Here is an 11,955-nt window from a genome sequence, read left to right as displayed (position 1 = left end):
GTTCTCTCTGTGAGGTCATCGCCTCCCCACCACCTTTGTCCAATAGGCTGAGGTCCTGCCAAAGGCCCTTGTGATGTCACTGCCACACCCACCACTCCCTTGTAGTGCTGATGTCCTGCCCCTGTCCAGCCACATTGGATGTTTCAGCTGCTTCCCCTGGATCACCCCACGCAATGTCACTTCCTTGTGGGGTGACACCGGCTACATAGTAGAACACAGAAGTTCTTCCCCAGGCCGCAATTAGGTTTTCCCAAGTTAGTTGACTTTATGGCCAGAAGGAACCATTCGAGCATTTAATCTGATCCCCTGCGTATCCTAAGGCCTCCTGTATGTCAGAAGAGCTGGGCTTTTCTTTTACTCAAACATTTTCCAGAAAGGCATCCAGTCTTTATTCGAAGAGATCAAGAGATGGAGAAGCCATCATTTCTCTTGGTACTTTGTGCCAATGACAAACCACCCTCTTACAAATCTGGGTCTTATTGTCATTATCCTTTTTCTGATTTCTGCTTCCATCCATGGGGTTTTGGCATGCCTTTCTCTGCGACATAAAAGAGCCCTTTTATACTCAACATTTTCTCTCCATGAAGTCAAGCAACTCACTTCTCATTCTTCTCTTGTATATACTAAGCAGATTGAGCTTTTTCAATGTCTCATTATAGGGCATCATCCCCATCACTCAGTTATGAATCTTTTCTGCACCCTCTCCAATTGTTTTAACATAATATTCAAAATGTGGACACAAGAACTGGATTCAACATTCCAACATCAGTCTCACCAATGCTCTTTCACTTCCCTTTCCATCCTCACTACTCTATCCAGCCAAGAATGGCTTTAACCTTTTTTAACACAGTTTCACATTGACAGCTCATGTTGAACAGCTTGTCCACTGTAACCCCAAAATCCTTTTCAGGGTCACTGCTTTCCAGCGGATTGTCCCCAATTCTGTAGGGTGCCGCCTGACTCCTTTGTTACTGGAGGTATGGGGTTGCATTTGGCTTTATTAAAACCTAATTCTTTAGTAAGTATTTTAGAAGAACTAGCCCATTAGAGAGAGAATCGTGAATTACTCCAAGACAATGAATGGAGAAAAGCGGCAAGAGCAATCAAATACATGTTTGGATACGCCCTATTTCCTTGGTCTTAAAAGAGGGTCACAAGGACCTGAGCCTCCTCCCTCACAATAGCCCCAAACTCCCCCAATCAGCATTGAGACTCTGAGAAGCAGAAAGCTGAGAGTTCTCACCAGATGTCCCGGGTCACCACCGGAGGGAGTCACTCTTAGAGCACTATTCCAGCCACATGTCTTTGGGAGGGCCTCCCGCAATGAGAGTTGGAGTGCAACCGCCCCTCCCCCCCTCCGTCCCCAACTCCACACGCACAGACAGGTCCTGGTGGTGAAAGGAAAGCAGGGGAAAAGGACAAAGATGCAAGAGAAGACGAGAAAGGAGGGAGAGACAGGAAAAGGGAAAACAAAAAGGAGAAACCCCAATGTCCCCAGTAATTCTAAGGGACAAAGTCTTAGGTCGGAAATAAAATGCTGCCCCCGCAATCTAGTGTTTTCCATTCCTAAAAATCAGCCGACACCTGATGGATCAGACTGAACAGGTTCCAAACCTCTCCGAGGCTCTTACCTTCTATACAGGGACGTCTGTTTTCAATCAAAACCACTACAAGAAAAGGAGAAAACTCTGAAGAGGGTCCTCCTTGCGCTCACGAATGTGAAAGTGAATGCTCTCTCAGTCCTCTAGGAGAGACCTCGAGAAGGAGACGTGCTGAAGCAAAGCCACAGGGATCTCCGAGGTGGCCCCTGTCCTGCACCCCTGTCCTGCCTGGCGGATGTCAATTCTCTCTGTGAGATCATCACCTCCCTACCGCCTTTGTCCAATAGGCTGAGGTCCTGCCAAAGGCCCTTGTGCTGTCACTGCCACACCCACCACTCCCTTGCAGTGCTGATGTCCTGCCCCTGTCCAGCCACATTGGATGTTTCAGCTGCTTCCCCTGGATCACCCCACTCAATGAGCGTTCATTGTGGGCTCAAGCCGAACACAGTAAAACATCAGAGGCTTCTCCCAATGCTACGCTCATTTTTTCATAAATTAGCAGACTTTATGGACAGAAGAGACAATTAGAGCGTGTCATCTGACCCCCTGCATATCACATGCTTTCTGTAGAGCATAGGAGCTAATTTTTGACTACACACGTTCCAGAAAGGCATCTAGTCTTCATTAGAAGACATCAAGAGGTGGGGAATTCCCACCACTTCCCTTTCTCGTTTCTTCCTTTGGTGATTCGTCCTCACTGTTGAATATGTGTGCCCTCTTTCTAATACGAATTGGTCTCTTTTGAGTTTCCAGCCACTGGGTCTTGTTATGCTTTTCTCTGATAGATTAATGAGCCCTTTAATACCCAATATTTTCTCTCCATGAAGTCACTTCAACACTTCAATGATGTCACCACCCAATCTTTTTTATAATCTAAACAGGCTGAGCTCTTTCAATAGCTCACTAGCATCTGCCAGGAAGGGAGTCCCCACAGAGGGACACCATAATCTCCCAGGGAGGGAAAAGGCTCTCACTGCCATTTCTTAACCTCATGGGTTGTTCTCCTGCTCTGCCAATCCCACCCCTTTTTCAGTATCTCCAGGTGCCTGAGGGAGCAGGAACCAGAGGCCATCCTGCAGCTGGGACAGAGATGGAGGTTGATGACCTACCTGCCCGTGGTGACCATGGTGCAGGACAGCCCTCAGGACATGCGAATGCAGCTCCAGATCTGGGAGCAGCTTCCCTTTGCTGGCACGAGACCTTGCAGGTTGCAGTGGGTGAGACAGGCACTAACTTTTGGAAACCCTCAGTGGGATCAGAGGGTAATGGTTTGTAGAAAGTGGTGTTGGAGAGCTTTACAAAAACTAGACAAGAACGGTGCATGTTCCAGGGCAGCTCCAGCCCCGGTGCTGTCAGTGAGACGTGTCCTCCCAGCCCTGCCTGACGGGTCTTTCTGTTTCAGACCCTCCTTGGAACTGCAAGAAAAGTCCAACCTGTAGAGTTGTGGTTGCAGTGATAGTTGTATGGTCTGCGTTGATTGCTGCCATCATTGCTCTGGCAGGTGAGTTCCCAGCTTCCGCCCCGCTCCCTTCCCCTCCATCTACGATCTCCGTGCATCCCATTCCCCCGTGACCTACCACACTCACTCTCTCCTCCCGGCCTGTCCGGCTTCTGCCCCTGGGGCAGAGGATTCCTGGGGGATCTTCCTCCCAGACCCCTGCACCTGGGCACTCTCTGTGTCAGGACGATCTGACTGACATTAGCCCCCCCAGCCCATCTCTGAGCACTTTGGACCCAAGTCACCTTTGCCACGCGCCATGAAGCAGTCCCTGACCAGGGTGTCCAGTGGGACAGGGTGCAGTGCAACCCTGAGCCCTTTGCCTTCCCTGTGTTGCTCTGAGGTTACCAGCTTGGCCTTCCTGGATCTTCAGGTCACGCCTGTGGCCGGGCGGCAGGTGCTGCCGTGTCATTGAAATGAGCTGTAGAACTCAGTCTAGACCCCTCCACCAGCGCAGTGTGGAAACCCCCCAATCGCTGAGCTTGGCCATGAAGGGTCCCTTAGCACCATTCACTCCCCCGGGCTGCCCAGACAGTGTGTGCTCGTGCAGAAGGCGTCTGTTTGCGGTGAACATGAACCCTGTTGTATCCCCCCGTTGTCTGGGGCAGGGCATGCTGGGGAATGTCGGGGGTGGGATTTCTCAATTGTCCTGGGATCTGATCACTGGGCCCCAGGAGGGTTTAGCAGCTGGCAGAGGGGATTGAATCCAGCTCCGTCTGCATTAGGAATCCTCTGTGCCGATGTCATGACATCCGTGCAGTTGAATTGGGGCAAACCGCTAAAGCAGACGCACTGCACTGGTGCACAAAGGAGCTTGCCTTGGTGCAGTTCGCTGCAGGAAGTTACCAGAGCGAGCCGCACTGCTCCAGCGCATCTCCAGGAGGTGTTTGCCCTGATGTCACTGCGTCACTGTGATTATACTGGTGCAGATTGCTCGGATACAGATGGGCCCTGAATCCCAGCTCCCTGCTTTAATGGCAGGCTGCTGCAACGGGCAGCATTGGCTCTCACTTTGTAAGGTGGGAATCTGTGAGCTTAGGGTTGGTTACACACCTGCAGGTGCAGGGAGCTCTGCAGAACATGTGGCATCTGAGCTGGAGATGGATGGTGGAGACAGCCTGTGCCATCAACTGTTCGTCACTGACTTCTCTGCTCAGTTCAGTAGGGCAGGGGTGTGGGCTACCGTGCACTGGACAGTGAAATCTACAGGGTCAGACATGCCTTGTGAGTGAGGTGAACACATGCTCGCTTTCTGATCACCGCTTCCACGTTTCCTAACTCTTCCCAACTTAGAGTGTCTGTTCCTCGCTGAGCGCCAGCCACATGGGAAGGCTTGAAAACCAGCTACCGAGTTACTGTGGTGCAAACAAAAGTGATGTGCTCGAAAACATCTGGAGGGGTTTGAGTCCAACTCCTCTCAACTAGACAGGCCTTTCAAATCCTCTTTGGTGTCACTTATGGGTGACCCCACTGCTGCTCTTTCATGGCTCTGAAAGGGTTACACTGCCATGAGGGCTTCCAGAAAGTGCCTTTCTTGCTGCTGTGTTTGGGGAGAGAAAAGTCTGCAGGTAGGAGGTGAATTAAGTTCCATCATTCCTGGCCCACAGTGCAACAGGTCACTTCCCATGGCTGTGGTTTCTGGCGCCCCCTTGTGGCTTTCATGTCCCTGAGTGAAAGTTCCCACGTTCTTCTCAGTTGTTCACCTGCTGTTTGTTGCTAGGTTGAACGTCCAGCTGTTGATCTTGTGCCTGGGGTGAAATGCTCTGAGCTGTGTCAGTCCCTCCCAGGCTGGGAGTGTCCCTGGAATCCTTCTTGCCAGGCAAATTTACTGTGACAAACGTCTCCGTCCCCCTGCATCTGATTGCAGTGGACCAGCCCCAGCTGGGGGTCCCAATGGGCTTGGCAAGCCGGTCAATTGACTGCCTGTTTGGCCGCAGTCAAATGCTCCAGCGAGAGCCCTGGGGGTAGGAGGTAGCCTGCCTTTCGGATTGCGTCTTGGAGCCTCACTGGTGTTTTCAAGAACTTGGTTTCATTGTTTTGCCTTTTTTTTCTGAGATAAAATAACTCAGTGAAGTACATTTTTTTAAAAATTAGGTAGATCCGTATCTATCGAAAGCTAAACCTACTGGAGACAATGACGTCTTGCTCTTTTTTGTTCCTGGCGGGAGGTAACCAATTCTGATAAATTGGTATTTTAAAATATCTGACCACTCTTTGACAGATTTGACTGGTCAGTTGACCAATTTTTGTACCAGTCAAATGCCCAATTCTCGATGCAACTCTTACCCTCCATGTGACTGTCTCATTCTCAGCGCTGACCTCTCAGCTTTCATCAGCTGATCTGTGCCCCCCTGCTAGCCCCTCGTGCGCAGACGGCTGGATGGGATACCGAGGGAAATGCTACTATTTCTCAGAGAGGGAAGGGAGCTGGACCGAGAGCCGAAGCCGCTGCTCTGCCCCGGGTGCCTCCCTGGCTGGGATCGACAGTGAGCAGGAAACAGTGAGAGACTCTCGAGTTGCCAGACACTAATCTGGGCACAGGGGTGGCTGCTGCAGCAGGACTTGGGCTCTGCCCCGTGGGGTGAGGAGCAGCTGTGAGCCCTCCCGTGCTGGGAGGCCGGAGTGAATGAACTTCCAGCCGCTGAACGCCAGCCCTGGCTGGGCCCAGGGCCCTACTGTCTGTGTGTGATCACAGGGATTGCCCATTCTCCGCTGCCCCCCTCCCCAAATAGGGAGACAGCTTCTTTCTAGGGCAGGGCTGGCTCAAGCATCTCCTGGCCTGCTGGCTGCTGGAGTGGGACTGAGAACCCAGCCAGTGCACCTGTTGTGGGGATGGGAAAGGAGCAGCCAGCTGAGGAGGCCGGGGAGGAGGGGATCCTTTCACATTGACCCCTCCCACTTCAGCTTGCCTCCCTCCCTCCTCCTGCCTTGCTGGGGTGAGCGGTGGCTGCTCTGTGAGAAGAGACGTCTCTGCAGAGAGCTCAGACCCAACAGCTGCCCCCAGCTCAGGGGGACTTGGGGTGTGGGTGACTGGGAGCACTGGGGTGGGGCTGCTGTGTGCGGTGGGAGGGTTAAGACTGCCCGGGGGATCTTGTGCTTTGCAAGAGGGAGGGGAAAATCCCCCCTGAAAATAAACTGAGCACCCTTCAATATGTGACTGGGATTCTCTGCAGCACAGAGCCCTGGAGGGGCGGTGGGGGGAGCACGGGAGCTGGGGCTGATACCTGCTGTCCCTCAGCTTTCTTTAAGGCATTCCTGCTGCGCCATAAGGGTGTCTATGACCATTGGATCGGCCTCTGGAGGGAGCAGGGTCAGCCCTGGAAATGGACCAACAGCACCAAATTCAACCACCTGTGAGTCTCTCTCGCCCCTCTGGACTAATTCCCTGGGCTTGGGGATTCTGGTGTCTGAGCGGTTTGAGCTCAGGTAGATCCACCATTCAGTGCTAGTGAAACCACCAGACATGACCCTGGTCCGTTCGCGTCCTGCGTGTGTCAGAGACCGATGGGAGCCGGCGTGTCCCTGAACTCTTGGCTCCTCCCCGCAGCACGGTGCTGGGCCGGAGACAGAGCCCGCCATAGCCAGAGATGCCCTCGCAGCGCGCTGGGATTTCAGCTTGGACACTCGCTGTTCTCCCCCAGCCCTCTTCAGCAAGGTCCCTGGGGTGTCTGACCCCCCCTGGGGAAAGGAGGCAGCAGGGAGCTCAGGTTAACAGTGGCTGCTAGAGAGGGCAGCATGCCGAGCACTGCATGGCAGGTGCAGGTCCCGCTGGGGATTGCAGCCGGCAGGTTTGAGTGACTTTGCTGGTGAGGCCTCTGAATCCGCAACAAGGCACCGATGTTAAGGGAGCCTGCGGTTCACAGGTGCTGGACGCCTGGGGCTCCCACTGGAACGGGGTACAGTAGTGATGGCTGCACAGCCACCACCCTGCGATGGGTTTCAGTGGGCTCCAAGTGTGATCACAAAACCAGCGCTGCTTGAGCCCGGAGCAGGGTTTGAACCCCGGAATTCAGCACTAGAAGCATGAGCCTCTGCCATAGGAGCGAAAGAATCCACTTCTTTAACTGAACCCCCCCCCCCTCCGATTGATAAAGCTCTTATGGAGGCCAGCCATTAGAGGAGGATGGAGACCCCCCACTTCCCTGGTCTGGGTTACTTCAGTACTTTGAAAAGTCAGGCTCTTATGGCGCTGGGTCAGGGCTCCCCAATGGACAGTCCCCATTCTGCTGTATTGGACCCAACCTTTGGATCCCACCTGCTTCCAGCCTGACTGGGTCTGAATAGCCACCAGACACTGTCCCGAGTTTGGGCCTCTGTGGCCCTCTCCTGGGGTACAGACTCCGTGTCCTGAGCTCTGCTCCTGAGGGGCTGGGAGAGTAGCTGCTCCGCACTCAGGCCTGCACTGTGGAGAACGGCTCCCCTGGCTGGGACTGATGTGAAATGCCTGGCCTCTGCCTGACTGCAGCTCCCTGGCTTCTGTGTTGCAGGTTTCAGATAAGAGGAGGAGGTGACTGCGCGTATCTGAACGACGAGAAAGGGGTCAGCAGCTCACGGTGCTACATGGGAAGACGGTGGATCTGTAGGAAACTTGAGGTGTATGTGATGGGAAAAGAGACTGCATTGGAAGGGGGCTCGAAATGGGACTCCTAGACGTGACACTGATCCAACTCACACCTACTTGAACGAGCCAAGTCCCCGTTCGTCAGCCTGGCCAGGATCTCAAAATCAGGCAGCGGGGCCCGCAAGCAATAAGTGTGTCTCATTTAAACTGTGGATTCTTCGTATGTGCCTTCTGCTTTTGAACCTTTAAACTCAGGGTCACATTAGGAGCCACAAGGACTCCAAGATCTCTTTCTTGAGTGGTAACAGCTAATTTAGATCCCATTGTTTTGAATATTTTTTGTATTTTTGTATTTTTTCCCCAAAACCACCTCTATTGACCCCTCAGTCTGGGACAGGTCCTCAGATTTGTCACGTAAAAAGAATGGCTGATGTGTGGGAATCTCCCACACCTTTGCAGTGTTGACCTGAATTTTATGGGCTAATGTGTTTACCGCTCAGCACTGATCTGATCAGAAGATAATTTAGGTTCTTGTCCCAGTTCAGGCTATAGGGATAGAGAACACAGAGAGTTCAATATTGTGAGAGGACCCTCCGGGTGTGTGGCAAGGACACTTATACTGAGGACAAAACCAACTTGTTAAGATCTTTATTAAAATAAAAGAAAGAAGCATAAATGCTACAAAACACAGAGTCACAAAGAAGTAATACAATTCTATGACCCCTGGTGGTAACATTTCTATTCTAAAAGACTACTAAAGCTAGCATATTCACACCCATCCCTGAAGACCTGGTAGTAGGAGACAGAGGATCAGTCTTGTCTCTGGCATGTCTGAGGAACTAATGGTCCAGGCTTCCCAAATTGGTAGGGCTTAGGTTCAAGTGTTGAGTGGCTAGGATATATTGTGAAACTGAGGTGATAGCTTGATAGAAGATAGGAAAATGTGACCCCTTTGTATGGTTGTTTGCCATCTTATAGGGTCCCGGTACTGCCCGCTGTCAGAATCTAGGCCCAACCTACCATGCCCAAATCTTATTTCCTCAACCCCATAAATCTGCAGGTACACTTACTCTATAGGTTAACATGTTATGCCATATACTCATACGAATCGATTATCTCATTCCCGAAACCGTTAACCCTGACCTAATTCATGACTTCCATGTTCTGCAGTGTGCCTTGCAGTTACCGGTCTGCTCCAGACTTAAGGTTAGCAGATTCAAGTTTTTTGTTCAGTTCCCCAAAGCTAAGGGGGGCAACTGGTATGCCATTTATCTATGCCAAAGTTTACAAACACTTATACTAACTTACTCTAGCTAATCGTACAGGATACAGGCCTGAAGGTTATTTGCATTACAGCCAACTATTATGAATAACCATGAATAACCCTTATGAATAGCATAAACTGGAATTCCACATAAACAAAACCCCAGAAAATACTATGATTAATTAATAATAGGATATGATAACAAAATAATATGAATCAAACCAAAAGAAAACATATTACGCAATATGGCAAGCTAGCAAACTGACCTTATGGGCTACAGCAATGAAAACCCATGCAAAGAATATATTTTGCTTCTCTGCAATGGCCTTGTCTTCTGAAAGTGCTCCTTTGGCACCTCGGTTACCTTGGGGCCTCACTGATTGTTTGGAAGTCTTCCTACTTCTGATGTACTTAAAAAACATTCTGCCAGGGAGGAGTGGGGAGCCCAGTCTCTCAGTCCTTCTCCCCTCCCGCCCCCACCCCACTGCCTCTCTTAAGTTGATGGAAGCACTCCTGGTAAGGATGCGCATGACTGACAGAAGGAGAGTAGTGTGGATGTGAATAGTTTGACTTACGTTTGCAGTGCAGACATGCCCTCAGTCTCTGAGGACCTTGAACTGCTTTCACCAAATGCCCACGCATGCCACCACCCCACAAGACTGGTAATCATAGATGCTGCATTCAGAGCAATAATTTTTACTTCAGCAGGATTTTGTTGTTGTTGTTTGTTAGTTTGTTTGTTTTGCAGGGGGGTGCTTATTGGCCTACATTTAGAGAATTAATTATATGGATGGTGGGATGAATTGCACGCTCATGCAAGTTTGTGGATGACACTAAGATTGGGGGAGAGGTAGATATGCTGGAGAGTAGGGATAAGGTCCAGAATGACCTAGACAAATTGGAGGATTGGGCCAAAAGAAATCCGATGAGGTTCAACATGGACAAGTGCAGAGTCCTGCACTTAGGACAAAGAATCCCATGCACCGCTACAGACTGGGGACCGACTGGCTAAGCGGCAGTTCTGCAGAAAAGGACCTGGGAATTACAGTGAACGAGAAGCTGGATATGAGTCAACAGTGTGCCCTTGATATATAACGGTAGAAGGCTAACGGTATATTGGGCTGCATTCGTAGGAGCATTGCCAGCAGATCAAGGGAAGTGATTACTCCCCTCTATTTGGCATTAGTGAGGCCACTTCTGGAGTATTGCGTCCAGTTTTGGGCCCCCCCACTACAGAAAGGATGTGAAGAAATTGGAAGGCAACAAAAATGATTAGGGGGCTGGGGCCCATGACTTATGAGGAGAGGCTGGGGGACCTGGGGTTATTTAGTCTGCAGAAAAGAAGAGTGAGGAGGAGGATTTGATAGCAGCCTTCAACTACCTGAAGGGGGGTTCCAAAGAGGATGGAGCTAGGCTGTTCTGAGTGGTGGCAGATGACAGAACAAGGAGCAATGTCTCAAGTTGCAGTGGGGGAGGTCTAGGTTGGATATTAGGAAAAACTATTCACTAGGAGGGTGGTGAAGCACTGGAATGGGATACCTAGGGATGTGGTGGAATCTCCATCCTTAGAGGTTTTTAAGGCCTGGCTTGACAAAGCCTTGTCTGGGATGATTTAGTTGGGTTTGGTCCTGCTTTAAGCAGGGGATTGGATTAGATGACCTCCTGAGGTCTCTTCCAACCCTAATCTTCTACGATTCTATGAATGTTTGTTAGGTATATCTGGCTCTCGTTTTCCATCTCTAAACTCCCTCACAAAACTCCCTGATTTGCTAGCTCCTCTGGTACTTAGGAGCTGCCTTTTAAAATTTCTGAGTTAGTCCTGCCCCTTCATGAAGGCCTTCAAAAATCACAGCTGGGAAATTAAAGGGAAACAAGCCAACAGAACTTTTTGTAGGCTTCATTTACATTAAGTAAATGTCAGGCTTTAAAGCAGCTGAGAGGATCTTCAGTAACCAGAACATATGGGAAAATGTCCAAAAAAATGAAGCATAGTTCTTTTGAGGAACTAAAATGGCACAAATGTCCATGAATTAATGTATGAAATTAAAGAGTTACAGCTTCACTTTCAGTAACATTTTATAAGTCATCTCTCCCTCTCTCACACTCTCTCTTTCCTTCTCTCTTTCCTTTCATTCTATCCATTTTTGCTCATAATCTTTTTTAGCTTTTGTTACCCACCCTGGTTTATTTCTGACTTCTCCATTCTCCTCTAGTCACTGTTAACTGATTATTTTTCTCTCATAGTCTCCATTCTGTCCCCCAATTTTACCCCTTCCCCATTTGCTCCCCCTGGGTGTTTCCCCTCTCAAGAATGTTTTCCTTTCGCTCTATCCATTTCTGTTTTTCACCCTTTTTCTAGGACTCTCCCTTTATTCTTGCTTCCTCTGCTCCCTCTGGTTAAACCCACTCTGTCCCTGCTTCTTCCAGTGTTCATTCCCTCTGAAGCACCTGGCATTGGCCACTGCCGTAAGACAGGATACTGGGCTAGATGGACCTTTGGTCTGACCCAGTCTGGCCGTTCTTATGTTCTTAATTCTTAGAAAATCATGAGATTGACACACCGCTTGCCCCCCCCCCCCAAAAGAGATTTTTAAAGAAGATTCTATAATGGTTTCTGGTCTGTCTCTTGGTTTTTAATTTTCCCCTTCCTATCCCCTATGTCTGTGTGACAAATAGAGACATCCCATATCTACAGAGGAATGTGACTTTGGCCCCTGTTGCAGGAGCTGTCACTGGGGGGCCCCAATGAGATCTGATTAAAGAGTTTTGTACAAAATGCTCCCTGCTGGTGTAGAGGTTCCAGCTTCTCTCTAAACTCCAAATCCCAATTAATTAATTCTCCATCTCTGCTGCCACCACATCTGCCTGTCCCCCAGCCCAGCAATTACTTCTCCCACCAAAACCCTACATCCCTCCCTGCCCCACAGTGACCCTCTGCTTCTCCTGCAGCTTCAATGGGTCTCCCTTTCTCTCTCGCGCCCCCCCCCCCCCGCCTCCCAAAATTCCTGGTGCTGCAGATATGGAGGGGGAG

General features: G+C 50.2%; 1 long non-coding RNA gene across 1 annotated transcript; it reads left to right on the top strand.

Annotated features, from left to right (window-relative positions):
• The first annotated feature begins 2,946 nt into the window (after positions 1-2,946).
• Positions 2,947-6,441, top strand: LOC144929479 (uncharacterized). The gene is made up of 3 exons (XR_013634715.1): positions 2,947-3,102; positions 5,412-5,680; positions 6,338-6,441. It is a non-coding gene; the product is annotated as an uncharacterized LOC144929479 (long non-coding RNA).
• The last annotated feature ends 5,514 nt before the right edge of the window (positions 6,442-11,955 follow it).

This window comes from Lepidochelys kempii, chromosome 14, assembly GCF_965140285.1.
Source record: "Lepidochelys kempii isolate rLepKem1 chromosome 14, rLepKem1.hap1, whole genome shotgun sequence".
NCBI lineage: Eukaryota > Metazoa > Chordata > Testudines > Cheloniidae > Lepidochelys > Lepidochelys kempii.
Note: the sequence above shows the minus strand (reverse complement) of the source record. Positions and strands in the feature narration are given on the sequence as shown.